This window comes from Chinchilla lanigera, unplaced genomic scaffold, assembly GCF_000276665.1.
Source record: "Chinchilla lanigera isolate Chin_1 unplaced genomic scaffold, ChiLan1.0 scaffold00106, whole genome shotgun sequence".
NCBI lineage: Eukaryota > Metazoa > Chordata > Mammalia > Rodentia > Chinchillidae > Chinchilla > Chinchilla lanigera.
Window position 1 is genome coordinate 2009191 of NW_004955507.1, and position 24129 is coordinate 2033319.

The following is a 24129-nucleotide window of genomic DNA, read 5'->3' on the forward strand; positions in this document are numbered from 1 at the left end:
AAAAAAAAAAAAAAAAAAAAAACCAAAAAAAAAAAAAGAAATGTGCACAAAAATAAATATAGTTACTATGGAGTTCCAGGAGAAATTGAAAAGGCATAGCAAGAATCATTGTGTAAGTCTTTAAACAAGCTCATAAATTTCATAATTTCAACATGACACAAATATAAAAACTATAATGTCTCCCCACTCCACGGATAGCCTAAGCTTAAGGGAATAATATTCTCCAGTGAAAACTTAATAATTCTTGGCATCTTCTTTCCTTCTGCCTTTTGAGAATCAGTCCCAAGGGTCACTGATACAGTAAGGTGGTATACAGAATGTTACATTTTTACAAAGTGTAAGAAAGCAAACAGGAAAATCCTCTATATAATATGTGAACTAATCTCATGCTTAAATACAACACTATCAGTGTTGTTTTGTAGTTTCACAAGAGTATATTTCAGAAAAGAGAATACTTTTTGAGACTTCTGCTTGAAAAATAAAATGCTAAGTGTATTCCCAGCTAGAATTGAAATAATGCTCATGAATACAAGTATTGTGTAAAAGTTAAGAGGTTGTATACTTTATTTCAAGATGGGACCTATTTAATAATAGATAAGATGCTATAAATGAAGTTATTTTAAACTGTTCATTCTATTTGTCAACATATACTGAGAAAAAAAATTTAGCTTTTTTACTGGTAAACTGTAAATTGGCAGCACATGATATAGTAGATAGCTCATTTATTAAAACACTGTGATTGCAGATTAACAGAAGGGTATAAAGCCCATTCTTTAATATAACTAATATCAGTTTTGTTATTCTAAAATTAATATTTTAATTTCAAATTTAGATAATTTAATGTTAATAAAATATATGTCATGTACATTTTATTATTTTAAATTTGGAAATGTATTGCTAATGGAATAAATAAAACAACTAGCAAATTAAATTTTCAAACTTTAGCTTTTTAAGAAAAATATGTTTATCTCTGGGGTAATGGTGCCATTATTATAGACTATAAATAAATAAAATATAGACATACTAAATTGTGACTGTGAAACTTAGACTTATGTCCTAAAGCCAAAGTAGCTGTAACTATTTAGACAAATGAATATACTTTGTAGAAGATAGATATTTTTCTTTCCTTTCCTGCTCCAGAGTAAATCTAACCCATCTCCCTTTTTCTTTCCCCAGCTGTACTAGGTATCCTATCTACCTATTAGCAGTGTTCTCAGCTCAATCTGTGTGGAACTAAAGATGTCCCTCTGACAGAGGAAGGCTTTTAAAATTAAATTTAGGTGAGAATAAGTTACCTCCCCACTTCCCATTCCCACCATGGTATTTTATCTGTGCCTTTAAGCAAGCTAATATCCACCTACTAAACACATACACACACACACACACACACACACACACACACATACACACTTTGCAGATTAACCTTACATTCTGTAAGAGAAAGTTTTAGGAGGATTTCACGGTGGCTGCTACTCCCCTCCCAGCTGCTGCACGAGTGGAAGTGATTAGGGGGCCCTCTCTCCATACTCTCCCCATCTCCCCTGGGCCCTGTCGGGGTTCCTGGTGGAAGAGCCTGCAAACAGATGAACTCCTCAATAACTGTGACCTCCAGAAGCTTCAAACTGTCAAGCTAGTTCATACTTGAACTACTCCAGAAATTCTTCAAAATTCTAGCATAAACCTGTAAATAAGTCTAAAGTAATCATGTGAATGGCCTTTGAGAGTTCTTTTTTTAATAACATAAATAACACTGTCTTTTATAAACAGTGTCAAGCAATAACCCAGACTGGGGAGTTAATACTGTAAAACCAAAATATAGGGGCTGGGGATTTAGCTCAGTGGCGCAGCACCTGCCTGGCAAGCGCAAGGTTGTGAGTTTGATTCCTGGTACTGGAAAAAAACAAAACAAAACAAAACACAAAATATAAACGTTTTCACTTAAAATTTGTGAGCATACTCATTCTTTAATAATTCTTAATAATATATTCCACAAACAAATATGGTTACATTTTCTGAAATTAAGTGACTTTTGGAACTTAGAGTATTAAGATTGTGCAGGGTTTTAATGCTCATATTCAACTAAAGTCATTTATAAATTAGGGTTCAGCACTATAGTCTTTGTAATAAAAGTAAACTAAAGAAACACAGTCACCATATAGCTGTTATATAAATATTATCTACATATGTTTTTCAAAATATAAGCCATACTGATTTTTCCTCAGGACCTAATGAAATATAAAGGCTAATTAATATCATATAGTTATCTCACCAGTTTCTACATTAAATTTGTCAAAATTTGAAAAATTTGAAGTGAAATTTGGCAAAATTTATATGTTCAGTAAATGAGCCTACTTGCAAAATATAGGGCCTTGCAAGTTTTATGAAACTAATGCAGTAATATATCCACCTGTGATTTGGGATGGGACTCTCATTTTGGTTGACAATTTATTAGATTCAACTTTTTGCCAAGAAAACCTGTCTCAAGAGAAAAATAGTTTTCTAGAGGGCTTATTAGAGGAATTTTAGAGTATAGTATTTTCAAAGGTAAGTATAGAAACAGTATGTGTAAGAGTAGTTTACATCATTTGTCGTAATGTCTGAGCCATTCATACACTTGGAGAGCACTCTTGAATTGGAAAAGATGATTAAGAAAGGGGGATGCTCCTGATTACCTCTGTGCCCTGTGCATCGCAGTTTAGACTGTAGATTTGAACTTCTCATGATGACTGTATATGATTGAAAAGCAGCAGAGAAGAAAGCAATAGCTTAAGCTTCTTGCTAAGAAATTTAATAAGGCCATTAAACTTATATATTAATTGACAGTTCAACACACCTTTATTGATTAAATAACCAATATCATCATGGCTCTTCTCGCTGGCTTAGAAAATGCAGTGAAAATACAGAGGAAAGGTTTTTCCTTCAAAGCTTTTTTTTTGCCTTGTGATACTGTTGCTTCTTCTTTTCCATTGTATAGTTGATAAACCTGGTTGCTTAATGATATTAAGTTTGAGTGATAGTTAAAAAGGTTGTGAGGTACCTTAATCACTTCCCTTGTAGCTAGGACAAAATACTGGACACCCACAACTTTAACAGAGGTGAAGTTTCTTTTGGCTCATTCTTTAGAAGTGGCAGTCCTTGCGGTCAGTGGCGAGGCAGAAGGCCCTGTGTGAAGGAAAGTTGCTCACTTCATGGCAGCCAGGAAGAAGAGAGTGAAGGGAGAAGCTGGCATGGGAGATAATACCCTTCTAGGACATGCCCCCAGTGACCAGACCCCCACCTCATAATACTAAATCAGCTATTGCATCCCCAAAGCCCAGTCTTCTTCCAAAAGCCCCTCCTTGGAGGGCATAAAGCTCTTGGGGGACAGCAAGATATAAACCATAAGATGAGGTTATTTATCTGTAAACTGCCTATGGGAGAATTAAGTAATCCTAAGGAAGTGCTGTATCAGCTAAACTCAGTAACTGTAACTTTTGTAGTAAAAATTAGGAAAGTTTGTACTTGTGTTAGCAAGTTGTTTTTAATTTTAAAAACCACAATTAACAGAATATTTGAGCAAGTGACATTGAGGTTTACTGAAATAGCCCATTTGTGTTTAAATTATTGTGCAGTAAGCCTAAAAATCAGTAGATAAGAGCTTCTGGTAGCAAGGGTCTTTATTTTCTTGAATACCTAAACTGTGCTTAAGGTATCTTTGGAAATAACTAGTATTAAAGTTTTTTAATTTCTCAGGGAGTTCTTCTGTGTGGTAAAGATTCATAATGCAAGGTAAAGTGATAATTTCTTTATGGCTATAGGGCATCTATTATGTCATTAAAATAAATGACTGTAATATTGTAATACTGGCCATTTTATCACACAAGTGGCCACCCATTTTTTTTTCTGGGTTTCTTCCTTCTTTGTAGGAGTCAGATATCTTCTATAGAAAAAAACTGTTTATGCCAAGTAGAGGTGAATGTTTAGAAACCAACTTCCAAGTATTTTTGAAATCCATGCTGAAATTCCTCCCCTTGTTCCAGATGGTATAGATGTCACAAGGTTGTTACCTAGACTGTTTCTTCTCTTGCCTGTTGTTTCTGCTTTCTCCATTTCTCTCCTGATACGCAGGAAAAAGATTTAGCGTATAATACTTAAACAAAATATTTAATGTCTATGCAGCAAATTTATTCAGACTTCAGTGTTGAAACTACTTGCACACCAGCTAGTAGTTTCTTAATCTCAGACTTTGGGATGAATGTAAACTGTTGTCTGTTAGGATTTGCAGGTGTTTGATTCATGCCATTTGAAAAACTCCTGCTTTGAGATCATTGTTTAATAGGACCAACTTATAAAGTTTATAGCCTGAAGTCTCCCTGCTAAAAAGTTCGTTTTAGTATAACTCAAATCATAAAGGGACTGCCTAGGTTTTGAAGTTAGTCCTCATGTTAGGGTGGAAAGGGAGATGGCAGCTTTACAAAGAAAGACCCACGGCACACTAAGCTTATCTTCTGTAGAAATTGTGGGGGGCGGCTGTGATCAAAGGTTTATGCCATGAAAAGGAAAAGAGAGCCCCCAAGTAAGAATCTGATAAAATGGGTAAATAGAGGGGAGAATTGCAGTCTGTTCATTAAAATCTACCCTGCAGCACACACACGCTTGTTTTAGGGGTTATGTGACCAGATCGTTATTTCTGTAGGAAAGTGAGTGTTTCATGCGCCTTTTTGGATTATTCTTGTATATATTTGTACAAAAATGTTTCTTCTTCATTCTGTGGTGCTTATTCATCTAAGCTGTCTCCATTGCTCCAGAGCCTCTGGAGTTTGGTTTTATTTTGTAGCATAGGCTTTTGTTTTTGCCTTGAGGTTTCTCTAGGGGATTAGGAGTTTTCTTATTTTGCATAGTTTTTGCAGTATGGATCAAACATTGGTTTACTATACTAATGTATGAAGAGAACAAATATCTGAAGCAGGTAAGCTTTAATGAACAAATGTATATTTTCTCTGAGTTTGAGTAAGATATGTGGTTTTTGGTTTCTAAAACCAAAAGAAAGTTATGTCCACCTCTCACAAATATTAATCAGTTTTGAAAAATACAACTCATTCTTGAGAAGGTAGAAATGTAAAATTTAGAAAAATAGTTAGGGTAAGGCTTAACACCATGAGAAAAATGTTTAGCAGTGGGTTTATTTGTTATTTTGTTTCTGGAATTTGTATTTTTAAATTTTAAAAAAAATTTTTTTTGGATAGCAAGAATAGGGCAGTATTACGAAGGTCCTGGAAGATGCTGGAAGATCAGAATCTAGTGTTTCTGTATTTTATAGTCTTCAATAAAACTTCTCGTGTTAAAAATTTCATCTACAGTTTGAAAAATTTAAGATATCAACAAGCAGTTGGGCCTGGTGGAATATATCCTTTAATTCCAGCACTCTGGGCAGATGAAGAAGGAAGATTTCATATTTGAGCCTAGCCTGGCCAATTTAGCAATTTAGTGAGACTGTCTCAGAATTTTTTTTTTTTTTTCTTTTTTGTCTTTTTGAGACAGGGTCTCGCTATGCAGTTCAAGCTGGCCTTGAGCTCACTTTGTAGCCCAGGCTGGTCTCTAACTAGCAGTGATCCTCCGGCCTCAGCCTCCTGAGGTTGCTGGGATTACAGGCGTGAGCCACCACGCCCTGATTGTCTCAGAATTTGAAAAGAGAGGAGGGCTGGGGCTATAGCTCAGTATTAAGGCCTTGTGTTCAGTCCTCACTACCACAAAAAATTAAAAAAGATCAACAGGAAAATGGCAGATTTTTATTTTTATAGTGATTTTCTTAGGCACACCCTTAAAATAATGTTGAAATAAAATCATGTACCTATGTGGTTATTCCTAGCATTCTGATGCCAACACCCAAACCAGTCTATAACTTTCACATTTGGAGTGACAGTTGTATAAGCATCAGAGTATTTGCGTAAATATTCTATGTAAATTAAATTATGTATCTTTTCCTTTTAGAAAGCTTTAAAATCCTAATACAAGGCAATTATAATTTTAGGTATTGTGAATTGGAGCAACTTTCAGCAAGTTCGGGAATATAAAAATAATAGCCCAGCAAGATTATATTATTGGATTTATCTCCTATTATTTGATCTCTCCTTTTAAACATATCAGATAGTCTAGCACTTTAAATAGAGTTCCTACCAATCAGAAATATTAAGAAAAGCACATTTGTGCATCATGAAAATTAACCATATTGAAAATAGCTTATCACGTCACAGGATTTTTTTTTTTAAAGTACTTTTCTTTAACCTTGCTAGGAGGCATCTACAAAAACTTTCTTTCCTGATGTGTCAGTCCTGAAGGGCTACATCTGTTAGGCTTTTTACAGGGTTCAGGAGGGCAGTATCTGTTTCCTCAGTGTGGTGTGATAATGGAGTCTTCTAGTGAAACAGAGATAACAGCTCAGAGTGAACTACAATAAAGTAGTCTTGCTTTGAGGAAAAGGGCAAAACCTTTTCCTTCCCTACACTTAAATCTTTCTGCTCCCACCCACTGCAAAAACTTTAAACAATAGAGTCAGCAATAAGAATGACAGCTTTTGTTTATTTTTATAAAATATCTTGTTTCCTTAACGACTTTAAATCTCCACCTTCGTCTACTTTTTCTTGAATGGATAGGACAACTTAGCAAGGCCCTGTCTCAAAATAAAAAATAGAAAGGGCCTGGGTGTGAGGCCCTGAGTTTCATCCCCAGCACCATAAAAGAAAAAGAAGGAGGAGGAAGGGAGGGAGGGAGGGAGAGAGAGAGAGAGAGACATAAAAACAATAACCCCAGAGTTCCATTTTGAAAATGTTAGGCCACATAAATGGGTAACTTTACACTGGGTGAGATCTTAAGACAACATTGGTGTGGGAACCCTAAAGGAAATATTTCCTTGGGCAGGGGATATAGCTCAGTGGCACAAGCACCTTGCCTGGCAAACACAAGATCCTGAGTTTGATTCCCAGTACCAAAAAAAAAAAATACCCAAAAAATTAGTTAGCCAGGCTGGGTGGCAGCACTTGGGAGGCTGAGGCAGGAGGATCGTTGCAAGTTCGAGGCCAGCCTGCCTGCCTGAACTGCATAGTGAGACCTTGTCTTAAAAAGACCAAAAAAAGAAATATTGCCTTTTACTTCATGAATTTCTCTGGATTATTATCTCATGGTTCCTGATTTTAACAAGACAGAAACACTGAAATCTTCATTTGGAACAATGGTAATACATTTAGGACCAATGATAATAGTTTTACTAATTTGCTGTATTACTGGACAGGATCTGAGGCAGCTCCTCAAAGTGGAGATAGGGAACCTTGTATCACACCACACATGGGGTGGGCCGTTTCATCACAGAAACAGAATTTTCAGGATCTGTCAGTAAAAGACATAAAGAGGTTTATTAGGTAGGATTTAAAACTACACATTCAAGCCAGGTGTGGTAGGGTTACCATGGCCAAGGGGTCTGGGGACGGGTTCCCAGATTCTTATGTATAACGAACAAAGAACTGGACATAGCACACAGCAGTAACGAGATAGCAGCAAAGTTTATTAAGCAATAAAATAGTACACTCTAGGTTAAGAGGGCTCCTGCTGGAAAAAGGCAAATGGCATGAGCCATGGAGTGCATAGGATGTATAGGTTTAAATATCCCATCTGCTTGAAAGTGCCTCCCTCGGGTCTTCCAGAGCATGACTGACAGAATGATTGACAGGATGCTGAGTCGTACTAGCTACCATAATTCACTCGGTTATAATTGTATGTATAAGATGCAGTCCGTATGCATGAACTTTTGAGTGAGCTCCAGGGAAGAACACTTAGTGTGGGTCAAGCAGGGAGGTCTAGTGCACATGCATCTTGGTTTAGAATTTTCCAGTGTGGGCTTAGGGTCTTTGCTTCTCTTATCTCAGCCACCCTGTAGTAAGCTCTGGTGCAGGGTGTATGGTTGGCCCTGGGGTGTCGCCTAGGTTCAGGTGAGTATACCTGTAGCCTCCAGTTGTGCTGTCTATATGAGAGTACAGGCCTGTAATCCCAACAGTCTGGGAGGCTGAGCAGGAGAACTGTAAGTATGAGCCCAGCCTGGGCAATTTAGAAAGACCCTGTTTCAAAATAAAAGATAAAAGGAATGGGATTAGCTCAGCATAAAGGCCCGATGTTCAGCCCCTGGTATCAGTGTGTGTGTGTGTGTGTGTGTGTGTGTGTGTTGTGGGGGACAGTACACGGAGTACACAATATCCCGGAAAAAGAGTTTTCAGGACCAATCAGAGTCATGGAAAAGGTTTTATTAGGCAGAAATTAAAAAATATACCTTCAAAGAGTATAGGACCTTGAGAGAAAGGCACTTTATGAGCTGGAGTTGGGTATATTTATGGGGCCTTGGAGGCGCTTTCAAGATAGGTGATCTAGGATGCGTATTCCCAGATTGTCAGGTAACTCATTTGGCAGGGTATGTCAGAATGCAAACCATTTATTTACGTTTCAAGTTGAGATATCCTGTCCACTAATATTTCTCCTTCCTTGAGGGTGGAGGAAGTGCAATTTACGGGTGAAAAGGACAGGTCCAGAGCCCAGTATACAGGCTTACTGTGTCTTTAAGGCCTTTAGGATTTTTTTTTTTCCTGTATTAAGCATTTTCTTCTATTAGTACATGTTTGAGGAAGTAGGGAGACCTTTTTTTAAATAGGAAGAGGCACAAGAGATAGAGAGAGGGGAAGAAAGGAAAGGAAAAGGCTTTAAAAAAGAGAATCAAAGAAAAAATGAAAATAGAGTTTTTTCATATGGGAAGGGGAACAAGAGTTGGAGGGAGCAGGGAGGGGTGGGAGGGGAAGGGGACAAAAGTGTTGTGTACATGTACAAACTCCTCATGACAAATATAATAAGCATTATGTACTACAAACATATACTAGTAAAATTTTTTTAAAAAGGAATTGAATTTCCTGAAGGAAAAAAGGCTTGAGTAACTTTTGTGTCCTAAAGCTGCAGTTTTTTCTTATAAGTACAATTTTAAAATCCTGATTTTTTTGGTCTCCTTTCTGCTTTTTAAAAATTTTTTTTCTATCCACCTAAATGCCACAAAGGCATCTGCTTCTAATAGAAGTCTGGATACATTTTTATGTGTACAAGAGCTAGAGTAATTATGTTTATTGACATTTTACTTGGAAGATAGTTTGGAATTGCAAAATGTTTGTTTTGTCTGTTTCAGAAGGTCAGTGTTCCCTCAGGTATCTTAGTCAGACAAGAAACTTAAGATAGTAGTTTAGATCAGGTCTTAGATCAAGGTGGAAGGGTCTTTAAAGACCAGTTTCTTGGGGCTGGGGATTTAGCTCAGCAGCACAGTGCCTGCCTGGCAAGCACAAGGTCGTGAGTTTGATTCCCGGTACCAGAAAAAAAAAAAACAATAACAAACAAACAAACAAAAAAGACCAGTTTCTTTCCTGAGATCATTTGGCTGTAGGCTATGGCAACCAGGAATGCAGTAGACTTTGCTGTAGAAGTGGAAGCCCTATATCTTTGGGTCTGAAGTCATATAAATTATTATAAATATATTGTACATTGAGGACTTTGTTTCTTAGTTGTAACTGGCAAAGCATGCTATTTTGGACAGCTGTTTGTCCTTCAGGCCTGCTAACATCTATCTATATGCCTGACAGTGATAAACACTCATGGAAGTGTTCCTAATTGAAAATCATAATGAAACAAAATAGTGACATTTATTTCCTGAATGTGTTTTAACAATGAAATTGCTTCTTATTTGTTTAGGATTTGCTTTATTTGAAATTGCTTCTTATTTGTGTAGGATATCTCTCAATAATGTAACTCCTGACCTGTTAAATGTCAGATACACTGAATTCATGTTCTCCAAAACTGAAGAATGAATTCCAAGGAACAGTGGAGGTTAAGAGCAGGTAAAATTTATTAGGAGCGATAGCTCCTGAGAGATAGGAGGGGACTGAAAGCGGGTTGCCACAGACCCCACTTTACAGAAGAAGTTTTATAAAGCAAAATCACAAGGTGAGTATAAAATCATGATTTAGGTACAACATATGTCAAAACTGTGACCGGCCAATAAGATTACAAGTACAGCCACTTAGGTAATATTGATCCAGTGGGGGAAGCAGGTCAAGTAGGAAGTGTACATGGAAAAAACAAGGACCTTTTAGAAGGCATAGATCACCCAACTGGGCGACTGATGTCTACCTAGATTTCACTGGACCAGGTGATACCACTTATAGTATAATCTTCAGTTTATTACTTATCCATCAGGGAGGCATGCAGACCTGGTCATTTTGTCTTTATCTTGAGGCCTGGCTTTCAACGGATTTGTCTACAGCTGCAGTTGTGATGTGTTCTCATCTTCTGCACTGACTCCCTCGCAAGCCTTGCCCTGTCTGACTGCCTATAATATTTCTACCTAACTTAGCTGTCTATACTATTACTCACCTCAAAGTGATTCATCATCCCTTGTATGCACAGCTGCAAGACAGACTAGGCAATGTAGTCTTTATGCTGGGTGGCTAAACATTAGATCTTTTAGTTAGGAAGAAAAGAATAAGGGGAATGAACATTATTGTCCCTTGCACATCAAATAGTAACTTTTGGGAGGCATATTGCCAGAGAATTAAGTGTTTGAAAGCAGTACTAAGGAGGCCAGTAATTGTTGCAGTACAGTCACTGCTATAATGTCGACAAATGCACTGGAATTGTCTCTGGGCTCCTCTTTTGATGACTGCTGTTAGAGAAGGGCTGGGTTTGCCGTTTGAGCTCTCCTTGGAGGCACAGTTCTGGCAGTTTCTCAGTAGTACAGATATGATGACACACTTGTACTCGTTAGTTGCAGTAAACCCAGTCTATGCCAGGCTGCCTGGCTTGCTTCACTGCTCATCCCAGGCATTGCTGTGACAATGTGTATACTTGATTATAGCAAAAATATAAATTTTCTTTTTGCATATCAAAAACATGGGAGGGAATGCTGAGGGATTTATACTCTCAAGTACAGTGGTTGAAAAATTCCCATTTTAGGTATTTCAGAGGAAACTAAAATGAACAATAAATTTTCCTTTTCCTATGTAATTTCAAGTCCAGTAGTAAGGAGGAATGGGGTGAAAACTGAAAGGAAATTTTAGGTGAGAAGAAATTACAACACAAACATGGGTGGCAAAATGCTTTGATAAGATGTTAATTATTGTGGGTTCTTAATTCTATCCTGGCGCATTACTGAAATTGCAAAATGCGCTAAAGTAATAGCAAAGAATAAAGAGGTAACAGATGGTCAGGAAAGAGCAAATATTCTGGGGCATCGGGAAAGGTTGGCCTGTGGGTAGGGGGGACCCTAGGTTGTGTTTGTGGTCTTATCCTGGTGGCTACATGGGATCTTAAGGATGTTCCACTCTAGGCAGCAGGGTTCCAGCTGAGATAAAGGGCCCTCACCACTGCCCCTTAGCACTGAAACAGAAAGACTGGGAAGTGAGAATATCAGAAGAAATTAGAAACCCTACCCCACCTTTCTTTCTTTCTTTCTTTCTTTCTCTTTTTCTGTCTTTTTCTTCCTTCCTTCCTTCCTTCCTTCCTTCCTTCCTTCCTTCCTTCCTTCCTTCCTTCCTTCCTTCTCTCTCTCTTTTTCTTTTTTTGTACTTTTGAGGCAGGATTTCTCTATGCAGGTCAGGCTGGCTTCCAACTCAAAGTGATCCTCTTGCCTCAGCCTTCAGAGTGCTGGGATTACAGGTGTGCGCCACCATACCTGGCCCTGCCCACATTTTCTGATACATATACTTCTCTTAATTCCTATATGAAAGTACGGGGCCCCAATAATGATTGAGGTTGAATTCTTTGGCAGCTTTAAAGGAGAGAGACTTGAGATGGATTTAAATTGATATCAAGAAAACAAAGATAGCAAAAGTTTTTGGACACTTGAATTTTGTGGATTAAATAAAATCTGCTCCATGTGTAAGTAATTGGAATAAAAGACAGACTATAACAGGGATTTTAGTTGGGGCTGAGCAGTGAAGTGCTTTAATAAATCATGACACTTTGCTTTTTGAGAGCACTGTGGTCTCTTCTCCACAATCTTTCCCTGACTGGACCTGGAGTGCAGTTAAATAGAAAAGGGGCTTTCTCCCATTTCATAATGAGAAGTGCAGTAACAAATAATTGTACATGCAGTAAATATTTATATGTTACTAGAATGTTAATAAAATATTTTCTATTCTATTTTCTCTAGTCTTATTTCACATTTGAACATACTCTACAATCCATCGTGCCTAAACTCTGGATACTGGTGGCAGAAAACACATAGTGTCATGATGGTGCACAGGGCACAGATCACTTTGTTCTACCTTTGGACTCAGCCACATCTTTGTCAACTAGTATTTTTCCCTTTGTTGTACTATAGGTATAGCAGAGGCCTCGATGCAATTTCTAGTGTTGTTTTTGTTTTTTTGTTTTTTCTAAAAAAAACCATAAAGGACAATTGACTTGGCTTACAGACATTTCCTACATGTAATAGGCATTTCCTTGATTCTACAACACTTGATGAGAATAGATTTTTAATGTTCTGAACTTTAATATGTCTTGCAATCCATGTTAAATCTGTTCATTTCCAGAGAATCTTATTCTGCGTTTGTTATTTTATATGGGCATGTTTAGTATATCATGGAAGATATTTTTATATCTGATTGCCAATTCACATATTACTTATAGTAGGTAAATTTTAATTTGATTCTAGATTTCCAGTTAGCTTTTAATTCAGCAAAAACTAAACTTTTTTTAATGAGGAAAATTGACTATTATGGGACAAACAATGGATTGTAAAGCAATAGGGATTGTTGCATACTTTGTGGGCTGGACTGGAAATTTTTTGAAATATCCAGAGATTTGTGTGACCAATTCATGTGTTGAGGATTTTTGTATGAGAATGGTATACATATCAAAAGTTTCTAGCTGATATTTTCTCTTAATCTTTTTTTTTTTTTTGTCTTTTTGAGACAAGGTCTCGCTATGCAGTACAGGCTGGTCTTGAGCTCACTTTGTAACCCAGGCTGGCCTCAAACTCACCAGTCCTCCTGCCTCAGGTTCCCAAGTGCTGGGATTATAGGTGTGCACCACCACACCCAGCTCTCTTAAATTTTTTATTAAAATGTTTAAGAGTAGAAATATATAAAAATGTACAAAGAAAACCTGATAATCTCTACCCTGCTAATTATTTCTATTCTTTGTTGCTCCTTAGAGGATTCTTATCCACCTTTTTTCATACTTGTGCATCATGTACATAAGCAGTTTCTTTTTTACAAACATAGTGATATATATATTTCAAGGCTACCTACCACAAATTTATCAGTGCTGCACCCATATCCCTTCAGATCTTTTTACCATTTCTGTGCACATTGTTCTGTGGTGTAGCTGCCCTCTTGGTAGCCAAGCCTTACATCATTTTGTGAGCAGATGGCTCTTGGGTTTCTTTTTTTTGTTTTGTTTTTTCTCCGGTACCGGGAATCGAACTCATGACCTTGCACTTGCCAAGCAGGCGCTGTTTCGCTGAGCTAAATCCCCAGCCTGGCCCTTGGGTTTCTGAAATATACTTTACTTGTACACACAGGAAGCCCAGAGACAGGCCTAGGAACTTAGGCCTCAAACTTCCAGACCTTCCATGACTGAGAAGTACCAAAAAATAGAATTCAATTTATTGCTCCTCTTGTCAGTATAATGTAGTCATTCCAGGTAATTTCATGGCTTAGTCTTGTTCTTGATACCAAAAACAATGCAGTGTATATACTATGTATTTACCCTGAGTAGTGTGCATGAAAGCCTCCAGTTGAGTCTACTGAAGTCAAACCAAGCTTTGCTTTACAATATTGAAATAAAGTGGTGGACCTAGTTATATAAAGAGGGACTTACTGGAGGAGCTAGGCAAAGTAATTTTGGTTCTTTCTTTCAACAAAAATTTACTGATCCCTTATAGCATAGAGGATCTTTGTACTTTTTAGTATTCAGTGGAGGGCTGGGGATATAGCTCAGTGGCATAAGCACCTGTCTGGTAAGCAGAAGGTCCTGAGTTCGATTCCTGGTACCAAAAAAAAAAAAAAAAATAGTATTCAGTGGAGAACAAAATGAGAATGGTTCCTGCTGTCATGGAGCTTGTCTAGTGGAGGAATGAAATATTAAGCAATGATCTCAAAAGTAAATCTTTGCATGTTGGATAAGTGGTACATAGAACAAGTAGAGGCACTTGGCAAGGATAAAACTAAAAGTATAATTTAAAAATGCAGCAAGTTTTCTGGAAAAGAGACAGTTATGAGAAATAAAAAAAGTTTAAATTTCCCAAAGTTTGGGTTATGCACATAATCTGAAAATTCATTCTAAATAATTTTATTTTTATGTTTATTTGAAATGACTAGACTTGAAATTGAGTTTTGTTCTAACTAGCAGTGATTGCAAAACAGCATTTTTATTTATTTGAATTCCTAACTCTTTTCTTCTCTACAATGTTCTTTTCTCCTCCTTATCTCATCTTAGAAACGGTGAAAATATTGGCCTGATGGCATTTTTAGACCTCCCATCTTCATCGGGTTTCTGGCACATGTCTGGTCTAGAGTGTTAGAAGGTGGTCTTTTGTGAAGTGGTGACAAAATGATGAAGACTCTTTTGAGAGAAACAAGAGATCTGTAAGTACAAAAAATGGTCACATTTGAAGGAGAAATGTTTGACTTACAAATGTGTCATACCTTTAGGCATGTGGAGGTTTTGAGTTTCACCACGACTTTGTTAAAAAAGCACACAAAAACTGTTGGAAATAATTTTAACAGAGGTTGGGCCTTATGAGTTAAGGCCCAACCTCTGTTAAAATAAAGGGAAGGGAAGGAAAAGGAAGTAAAGGGAAGGGAAGGAAAAGGAAGATTAGGAGAGGGTCCTGATACCTGGAAAAGTCCCTAGGACATGGGTGTTCAGCGAGTGTTTGTTAAATAAGTGCATGTATGCATGATACTTATCAGAGGAAGATTTTGCACACAAAAATCAAGGCACTATTTTATATCAACCCTTGCAACCTCTGTTGTAACATGATAGTCTAATGACTAGAAAAAAAATGTTTTATGTTAACATCTTATGCCTGCTTATATTTTCCAATGCTAAGGGTTCAACTAAAAATACATGTCATCTTTTTCCAAAATGGGGACACATCAGATATTAACAAAGGAAGACAGTAAGTAAACCCAGCCCCCCACAAAAGATAAAGGAAGCCAGTACTGCACTGAATGTACATGGCTGGGCACTTTTTGCTTCATCAGATCAGGAGTTACTCTCCCGAGTTGTAGATACATCACTTTCCTGCACCATAGCTAAAAGGGTGGGCAGTCAGCTTAGAAACCAAGAGTTGTATGTAGCCAGGGTCAAGAAAGGCAAAATTGATCAGTGACATGCATAATCCTGTTTGGGAGAGGGAAAAGACCTAGTTTTTCTTACCTCAGACCAAGACATTATCAGTAGGCTAGAAATAATCATGATGCCCTCCTGGCTATTTTGATTTGTTAGCCATAAAAGTAAGATCTGACTTACAATATATTTAATTTTTCTTATGGTTATTTGGGGGAGATCACAGTGGTCAATCAAGATCAGATATTTATACATTTAAAAACAGTGAACTAGGTGCTTTAGGATATGGGAGAACTTGAACTAGGAGGAGCAAAAATAATTTACACTGTAATTCAAGAATTTTAAGTCATATTGTGGATTGTATATATGAAATATATTCCTTATGAAAAGCTAGCAATGAGGGCATTAAGTACCTTGCTTGGCACTTGTGAGAAGCTAATTGTACTTTTAGGATTGGGAAGAGAGAAGGTAAACTGGGAGACTTTAATAAAAGGTTTCAGATTTGAACCAGACCACGAAGGATGAACTGTGACAACCATGTGACCTAAGTTGAAAAAGTCTGAAAATTATAAGCTATGTCTCAAAAGTCTGAAAATTGTATTATTTTTTTCCTGTTTCCTTATATCTTGAGGCTTTACAGGCCCAGCGGATGAAGAGCCTAATGTACAGAAAAACAGAGGGCCTAATTTTGTGATTTTCTCAATGGTTTGTCACCCTTAGCTGATCTCAGCAAAGGTAGAGGAATTAGTAATAACAAATGGGTTTCCTGCTATAGGCTGGCCTGGTATTCTGGCCTACTATACTTCCTGCTACAGGCTGGCCTGCTATTGTCTTCAGAAACAGTGTGTGAACCATGCTGTTAAGGTCATCCACAAAGGATTCTAGGACCATGTGTTTTTCAGAACTTTCCATTGCCTCCTGTGACCAACAGTGTCCATAAGTAGAAGGCAGAGATTTATGCCCTTTGGAAGTTCAATTGTTTGGAAAGGATAACCTTGGGGGACAATTAGGATTGGTGTGTGGTAAATTTTGTGTAACACCAGTTTTTCTCCATCTCATAGCTACTTGAAGTTCTGAGGCAATTTTTCCATATAAGGGTGGCCCTGTCTGGAGTAGCCTAGGCCTTTTCCTTCCTTTTGTCATTTTTTTCAAGTCCGGGAACTGGCGGGTGGTACACCTTCCTGCCGCGCCTCAACCCCGAGTTTCTGACTCCTGCCACTGTATTCATTTGGACATTTTTTGAGCCAGTAGAGAATCAACTTAGAGACTTTTCATCCAGCCAGTGGGCATATGTGTGTCAAGAATGGAAAGATTTGAGTACATTGAGTAGAACAAAGCTATTTGTATGTGTTGGCACACAGCCTGTTAACCTTGCTTTGCTGGGATATGGGTACAACAAATTCTGTTCAAATAAAAATCATGTGTAACAAATGAAAAATGATGTACCTTTAGTAGTTACTTAAATAAAGATGTGCTTCAACGAGAGGTTTCAGTATAACAACTGCACTTAAACATCTATAAAATGTTAAATTTAATGTGTTTCACGTGAAATTTTAATTTTAGAATAGTTTTCAATTTATAGAAAAGATGTGACAGTAAAGTTCCCATATAGACTATGGGACAGTAAACTTCCCATATAGTCCATACCCAGTTCCCTTGTTATTACAATCTCACATTAGTGTAGTATATTTGATAAGTTAATGAACCAAGATTGATACATCAGTGTTAACTAAATCCCATACTTTAGTCAGTTTTACCCAATGTCCTCTTCTGTTCTAAGGTCCCACATTATATGTAATCTTTGTATCTCCTTCGGCTCCTCTTGGCTGTGACAAATTCTCAGACTTTACTTTTGAGGACCCTGATAGTCTTAAGAAATATTGGCCTGAATGTATTATAGAATGTCCTTCTATAGAGATCTCATAATTATATTGGGGTTATATATTTTATTTTTGAGGAAAACCACAGAGGTAAAGTGCTATTTTCATCATATTGTAAGTTAAATATTAGCAACATGACTTACTGTTGCTATGTTTTTGCACTGGAAAGTCATTCTTTCTTAAGCTCTTTTTGTATTGTATTTTCTGAAAAGAAATTTTTGTGTGCAGGCCACACTTAAGGAGTGGCAAATTAGACCTAATGTCCTAGAGGGCAGAGCACCTACATAAATTATTTGAAATTTTCATGTAGGAATTTATCTATTGGCTGTCATCTGTTTGTTTAATAATTGATCTGTTTAATAAATAGATAATTTATAGCCATATAAACTCGTGAATATTTATATTATAATTGAAACCTGCTTTATTTTGATCCTCAAATTGTTTGATTTTTGGCCATTAGAAACTTGCAGTTGCCTTCTATATCATTTTGACATATTTTATAATTTTCCCCTTTTTTATCACTTTCTTATTTTCTGGCACTATAAGATAATCCAGGTTTGTCTTGCACATTTCCTGCCCCAGTCTGAGAATCAACTGTTTCTCTGGGAAATTCTGGTTTCTTCCATTGGAGAATGGTTTTAGAAATGAAGATCTAGGAGCTAGGTATGCTTATTGCTATTGAGACATCATTGTTTTGTAGACACTTCCAGCTGACAGCACAGGCGAGTACATCTGTATTTTAACCCTTGCATATATACCCAACTCTAAATATTGCTATATGTATACACAAGTATGTACTTAAGCTAAACATGAATTAGTACTGATATCTCTGACTCTCATGTATTACTGCATGGATCATTCTAGACATTCCTTTATGCTTGTCTGTAACTTTCTACTTCAACACTGAGAAACCTGACTCCTAGACTGTGTCATGCACTTATTTGATTATTTGATTCCAATATATATACAGTGCTTTCAGAGCTATGAACCTTAGGAAAAACTTTATCAAGTAATGTTTTGTATGCTTCCTCTTACGGATTTCAGAATGACTTAAGTCAGCACCCTTTTCTGCCACCCTGTCAATGAGGTTGTTTCATACATCTGTAATACAAACAGATTCTTTTGTCACAATCTACATTCCTTTTTTTTTAATCCATTGACCTTAAATATTTTTTTAAAAATACAAATACATTAAGGTTCATTCTTTGTGCTGAAAAGTTCTATAGGTTTTGACAAATGCATATTGTCTTAATACACTGTTTTAGTATCATACTGAATAATGTGGTCGCTTTAAAAACATCATGTTATATATAAAGCCCTGGGTTCAATCTGCAGCATTATCTTCCTCCTAAAAAAACCCCTGTGTTTCACCTATTCAACCTTCATTCCATTTTCATGAATCTCTGGTCACCACTTGTATGTTACCATCTGTACTTTTTAGGTCTTTTTGAGACAAGGTCTTGCCATGCAGTTCAGGCCAGCGGTTTTTAACAAAATACTTAAACTTAAAAATATTTTGAAGGGATTGAGTGTGTTTATAAATTTACTGGACTCTCATAGTTCACAAGTACTTTATTTGGAAATAAGTATCTTTGACCTTAACAATGTTAAAACTTCAGCTTATGAAGTTGGGCCTGCCTTTTTTTTCCCATTTACTGTCATTTGGGGGGGTCTGCCTTTTGAAGTAGCAGTAAATTTGATAATTTTTAGTAAATGTTTGTCCACTTATTGTCTCTACAGACCTCTGTGCCAATTAGAGGAATCAGGGCACTTTGACAGGTAGTAGGATAGTAAAGAAAATTTTCCAATAGAAAATGTAGTAGACTTCAGCTTATGCAAGGGAAGAGTGGGGAGAGTAGTTTTTACTCAGATAATTGTGGTTATGAATCAGTTGTGAAATACTTAATGTAAACTAGTTTCTGCACAACACAGACTTTGTTGAACACTGGGGTTAGGTTAAGTGTTTACCTGTAGCTTAGGGTCTTCATTTCAGTTCTGCAAATTTTTAGTGAGTGCCTACTCTCAAGCTACTTGCTATGTGTTCTAGGTTTATCTTTAGGGCCACTATTTGGTCATACAGTTTCCTTTAGAAATAGCTGGTTGTTGTGCAACATTCAAGGGCTTCCCTAACTTAAGATTTCTGAGGATTCCTTCCTGATTACCAAGGCTTGTATTGGAAACAGGAAGACAGTGTGACTCCAGGTCACATCCTATTTGCACTTCTCATTCTTTGGCTAAAATGTGTGTAGTGCTGGTATACTATCAAAGCACATTGTCAAGTAATGTCAGGAAAATATGACATGGTTTTCAAAGTAAGACAGCAAATTTGGTTTGTTGAGTAATTATTCACCAACACCAAATGGTGCTGAATTAGTAGCTTGGTGTATAAAGGACATAAGAAAATACAACTTGAGTCTATTGATTGTGGTAAATAATTAAGAATTTCTGAAATTAAGTTTTTAATTGCCATATAGTATTTAACATTTCCCCTGCAGATCTGAAGTACTATAATTTACTCTGTCTATGGCATGCAACTCTTTCTATTATAAAAATACAGTCTTCATATAAAGAATTAAAAAATATCGGCCCCCCCCCAAATTCGAAGATCCAATCCAAAAATGGGCATCTGAGATGAATACACACTTCTCAGATGAAGACACACAAATGGCAAATAAACATATGAAAAAGTGTTCAACATCATTTGTCATTTGAGAGACTCAAATTAATATAACACTGAGATGGGGAAAGAAGAAAAGAAGGAAGGGAAAATATATATATACACACAAGGTAGCTAAGATAATTGTACTACTAATTTCTGTTAGTTCATTGAAAGGAACGGTTAATGTTCATATTGTTTGATCAATTTTGCATTCCTATATCTGGTAATCTGAGCAACCACTTTGGAGATAACAATATGCAATATAAAAACCATTGTTAATTTTTTATCATCTTGTTTTGAAACTCTGTATCATTTTTATTGTTTTTTTTCTTGTTAGTCTCCCTTTAATCTTGAAATCAACCATTCTATTTAAACAAATATCAACAGTATGTAACATTTTGAACAGAATGTCAAATATTATAGAGAACATTTTATTATATTCATGTATAATAAAGCTGAATGGATAAATGCAAGCTTTTTATGATTGGCAAAGCCAGTCTTTTTGTACAAGAGTTAGTCTGGCTGTTTATTTTATGATACATAGAACCAAAGCTCCTCCTTTCACGAGCTTTGTCAGTAGACTTCTGTTTTAATAGAGAATTAGAAACAATGCGGGGATCAGAATGTCCATCCTTTCCATTCCTGACTTTTATACCCAATGTTAGGTTCCACAAAGCAATCTAAGGACATTAAAAAAAAAACTTATTGGTACATTTTAGATATACATAGTGCTCATATTCATCATAAAGAATTTGTACCTATTTATAATATATCGATTATTCTTTTTTCTCCAACCCCCTTCCCTGCCTTCAACCCTCCTTCCCTTCCTTATTCACAAAACTAAGGAAATTTAAATTTTTCTGCCTGATTTACTGATTACAGAAGAATTACACAGCGATTATTTTTCTCGCTTATACTGGTGTAATGGTTTGTTAGCTTTGATCAATTTGTTGTTGAATTACTTTTATTTTTCTTGCAAATGAGTTCTTTCATCTATTTGCCCCTAAAATGAAATGCTTCCTCTATTTTGTTGTAATCATCTTGCACATTTTCATCTAAAATTATTTTGCCTTTTATTGCAGAAAATATCAAACATAGCTTTGAGAGAATAGCACCTATTACCCTACTACCAATCGCCTGTCACCCAACTTTATTTTATGTACTTATTTATTAGTGTTATTATTATTTGGGTTTTTTTCTTTTTGAGATAGGGTCTCACTATGTTGTGCAGGCTGAACTTGAACTCACGATGTAGCCCAGGCCAGCCTCAAACTCACAATGATCCTCCTGCCTCAGCCTCCTGAGTGCTAATATTAGAGGTGTGTGCCACCATGCCCAGCTCAGGTCTGTCACCCAATTTTAACAGTTGTTAACACATCCCTAATCTTGTTTAATGTGCATCTCACTCCCTCTGAAGTTAACCCCAGATTTCCTCTACCTATTTTAGTATGTATCTCCAGAAATATGGATTTGTAAAAACTATAATCATAACAATATTATCATACCTTAAGAATTTATAATTCTAAATTCTATAATATTATATCTAGTTAGTGTTTAAATTTTCTCCATTTTTTAAAGTTTCTTTTAAAGTGGCTTGAATCAGAATTTCAAGGTTCTGGTACTGCATTTAGTTAGTTTATCTTTTTAAATTCTTTTAAATAGAAATTTATGTGCTTTACTCTCAATTTCATTCCCAACAATTTATTTATTTGGTAAATTGGGTTATTTTGCAGTGTTTCCTGTGAGTGAGATTTTACTTGCATTTCTATAATGTCCTTTAGCATGTCTGTGCTCTGTATTTCCTTTAAACTGATATTTAGGTCTAGAAACTTCTATTTATTTTTCTTTGCAAAACACTTGAAAGGGTGTGATATGCCTTCCATTATAAGACACATTATAAATAATGAAAGTGTGTGCTCCTTTTGTGATATTAGCAGTCACTGGTAATTATTGCTTAGATTCATTACCTTATTAGGTGTTTGCTTAGATTTATTACTTTATTAGGTAGTTGCAAAGTAACGGATAGCACCAAATGCTACCAATTTTATTCATCATCTAAAATCCTTTAAGCTTTCTCTCATGAGCCATTTGGTTATCTTGTAGTATAGCTTGTACCGCAAAGACCAGCTGAGTGTTGATAGTCTCCTTATACCATAATTACTTGTTTTCAGAATAATAATTTTGTTTCAAAGGTGAACAGTAATTTCTGTTAAGTATCATTATGAACATGTGGGTATCAACTCGTGATGTGTTTCAATCCACTGAAATTATTAATTTTATTGCTTAAATTTTTATTTCTTTGTTTAGTGGAATCTACTTGAGGTTGACTTATAAATCCTTTTGACATGACCCTAGTGATTGTAGTGATCTTGCTTTCTGCTATAAGAAAATGTTTCAGTCTCATCCTATATACTTCCTGCCTCAGAATTGGAATCAGCCATTTCTCCAGAGAGTCCTTGTTCATTTTAGGGGAAAAAGTGAGAGATAACAGTCTTGGTGCTAGGTTAGAAGGTCATAGTTCAGCAAAGATCTACAGAGTATGAGTAATGAGCATATGACTATTTGGGACCGAAGGGATAGCAGGGGCTAAGACACTGAAGATGAAGCAGAGGAAGAACAGGGAGAGTAAGAGGAAAAATGTCAGGTGGTAGAATACAGACCAGATAGGGCCTGGTAGGATTTTGGCTTTTCTTAAAATGAGATGGAGCCATCAGAGGGTTTTAGGTAGAGGAACGGCATAGTCTTTTGTTTTATTTTGTTTTAACTGAATCTGTATCTGTGTCAAGAACTGACTGAGAATGTTAAGAGCAGAATCTATGAGACCAGTGTGGAAGCTATCATAGTCCAGATGAGAGATATGTGGGTTGATTCCTATGGTAGCAGTAAAGGTAATGAAATAAGTTCTGTTCTGGGTATCTTTTGAAGGTAGAATCCACAGAAATTGCTAATGGATTAGATTTGGGTTGTGAGAAAGTGGATTCAACTGTGACTTCAAGGTTTATGGCCTGAGATAGAAATAAAATTGTAAAACATCATGATAACATGTTTGACATCTCTTTGTAGGTCAGTGTAGTTGTGTATTTGTGGAAGTGTGGAAGTAGAACTAGGTCAGGCAGAATTTTGCAGAGGACTATATAATTGGGTCATGAAGGATAAGTAAGGGGACCAGGTAGACAAGAGTGGAAAGAGCATCCTGAGCGGAGGAAACAGCTTGTATAAATGCAGAGTTGTGAAAGGAGAGTAGGTTCTGGGTTTATAATTATAATTTTTAAAGTACTGGGAGGTAATGGCAGGAAGTGAACCTAGAGAGGTAGAGAGAACCTTCATATATTCCATGACAACAATTTGAATTTTATTTTATAGATGATAAAGAGACTGGGATTTTTTAAAACCCAGGAATGTCACTATCAGATGCACATTTCAAAAAGATCATGTAGACAGCACTGTGGAGATCAGTTTAAAGAGGATTGGACTGACAGCCTAAAACCTGTTAGCACTGCTAAATGAACACCATGGGACAAGTCTGGAGCATAAAGTAGTGTTTTTCGTTTGTTTGTTTGTTTTTTTAGCATATAGTGTTGTGGCTAAACACAAGTGCAAGTGTCCTAGATTTTTTTTTTTTTTAAGTGTCCTAGATTAACTTGGGTTCAAATACCATCTCTGTCACTTATTACCTATGGGTACTTGATCAAGCTACTTAATCTTTATGAGCTATTTTCTCATCTATAAAATGAGGGTAATAATAGTACCTTGCTAAGTGGATTAATCTAATGGCAAATGAGTTTATATGTGTTAAATTTTGCTCAATAAATTTGCTATTTGAAGCATCATTTTTATTTTATTAAGGGATTGGCCATAGGAAGAGTTATAGCTTGACTGTTGGCCCCTACATGAAGAGAATTTTATAGAGGTGAAATGTTTTATGAAGTGTATCAGTCAGGACCTACTGGAATACAGATGGTACCTTTGATATAGGATTAGGTCAAGGGGAATTTATTCTTTTTTTTATTTTAAAGAGTAAAAGAAGGATAACATAGTAATAGGGGGGCTTACTGAATTACAGACAAAGTGGTAGGAAATTATCAATGGTTGTTGTTTTACATATTGTTATCTACAAGGTAGTTTCTCAGGAAAACAAACAGGCAAATAATAGTGAGTTACAGACAAAAGTGGTAGGTTATTATCAGTGGTTGTTGTACTATACATTGGTATCTTCAAAGTGGTTTCTAAAGAAAAGAA

The 24129-nt window shown here is 36.3% G+C and overlaps 1 long non-coding RNA gene across 2 annotated transcripts in view; it reads right to left on the minus strand.

Moving 5' to 3' along the window:
* Window positions 1-2219: 2219 nt before the first annotated feature.
* LOC102011343 overlaps window positions 2220-24129 on the minus strand; it is a 43938-nt gene continuing 22028 nt past the window's right edge. The window contains exon 5 of one of the 2 annotated variants that reach the window (XR_264370.2): window positions 2220-3162. This is a non-coding gene — a long non-coding RNA (uncharacterized LOC102011343). Of the gene's footprint in view, window positions 3163-6762; window positions 7363-24129 lie in introns of those variants that run through there. The other variant, XR_001231618.1, reaches the window with a different exon arrangement.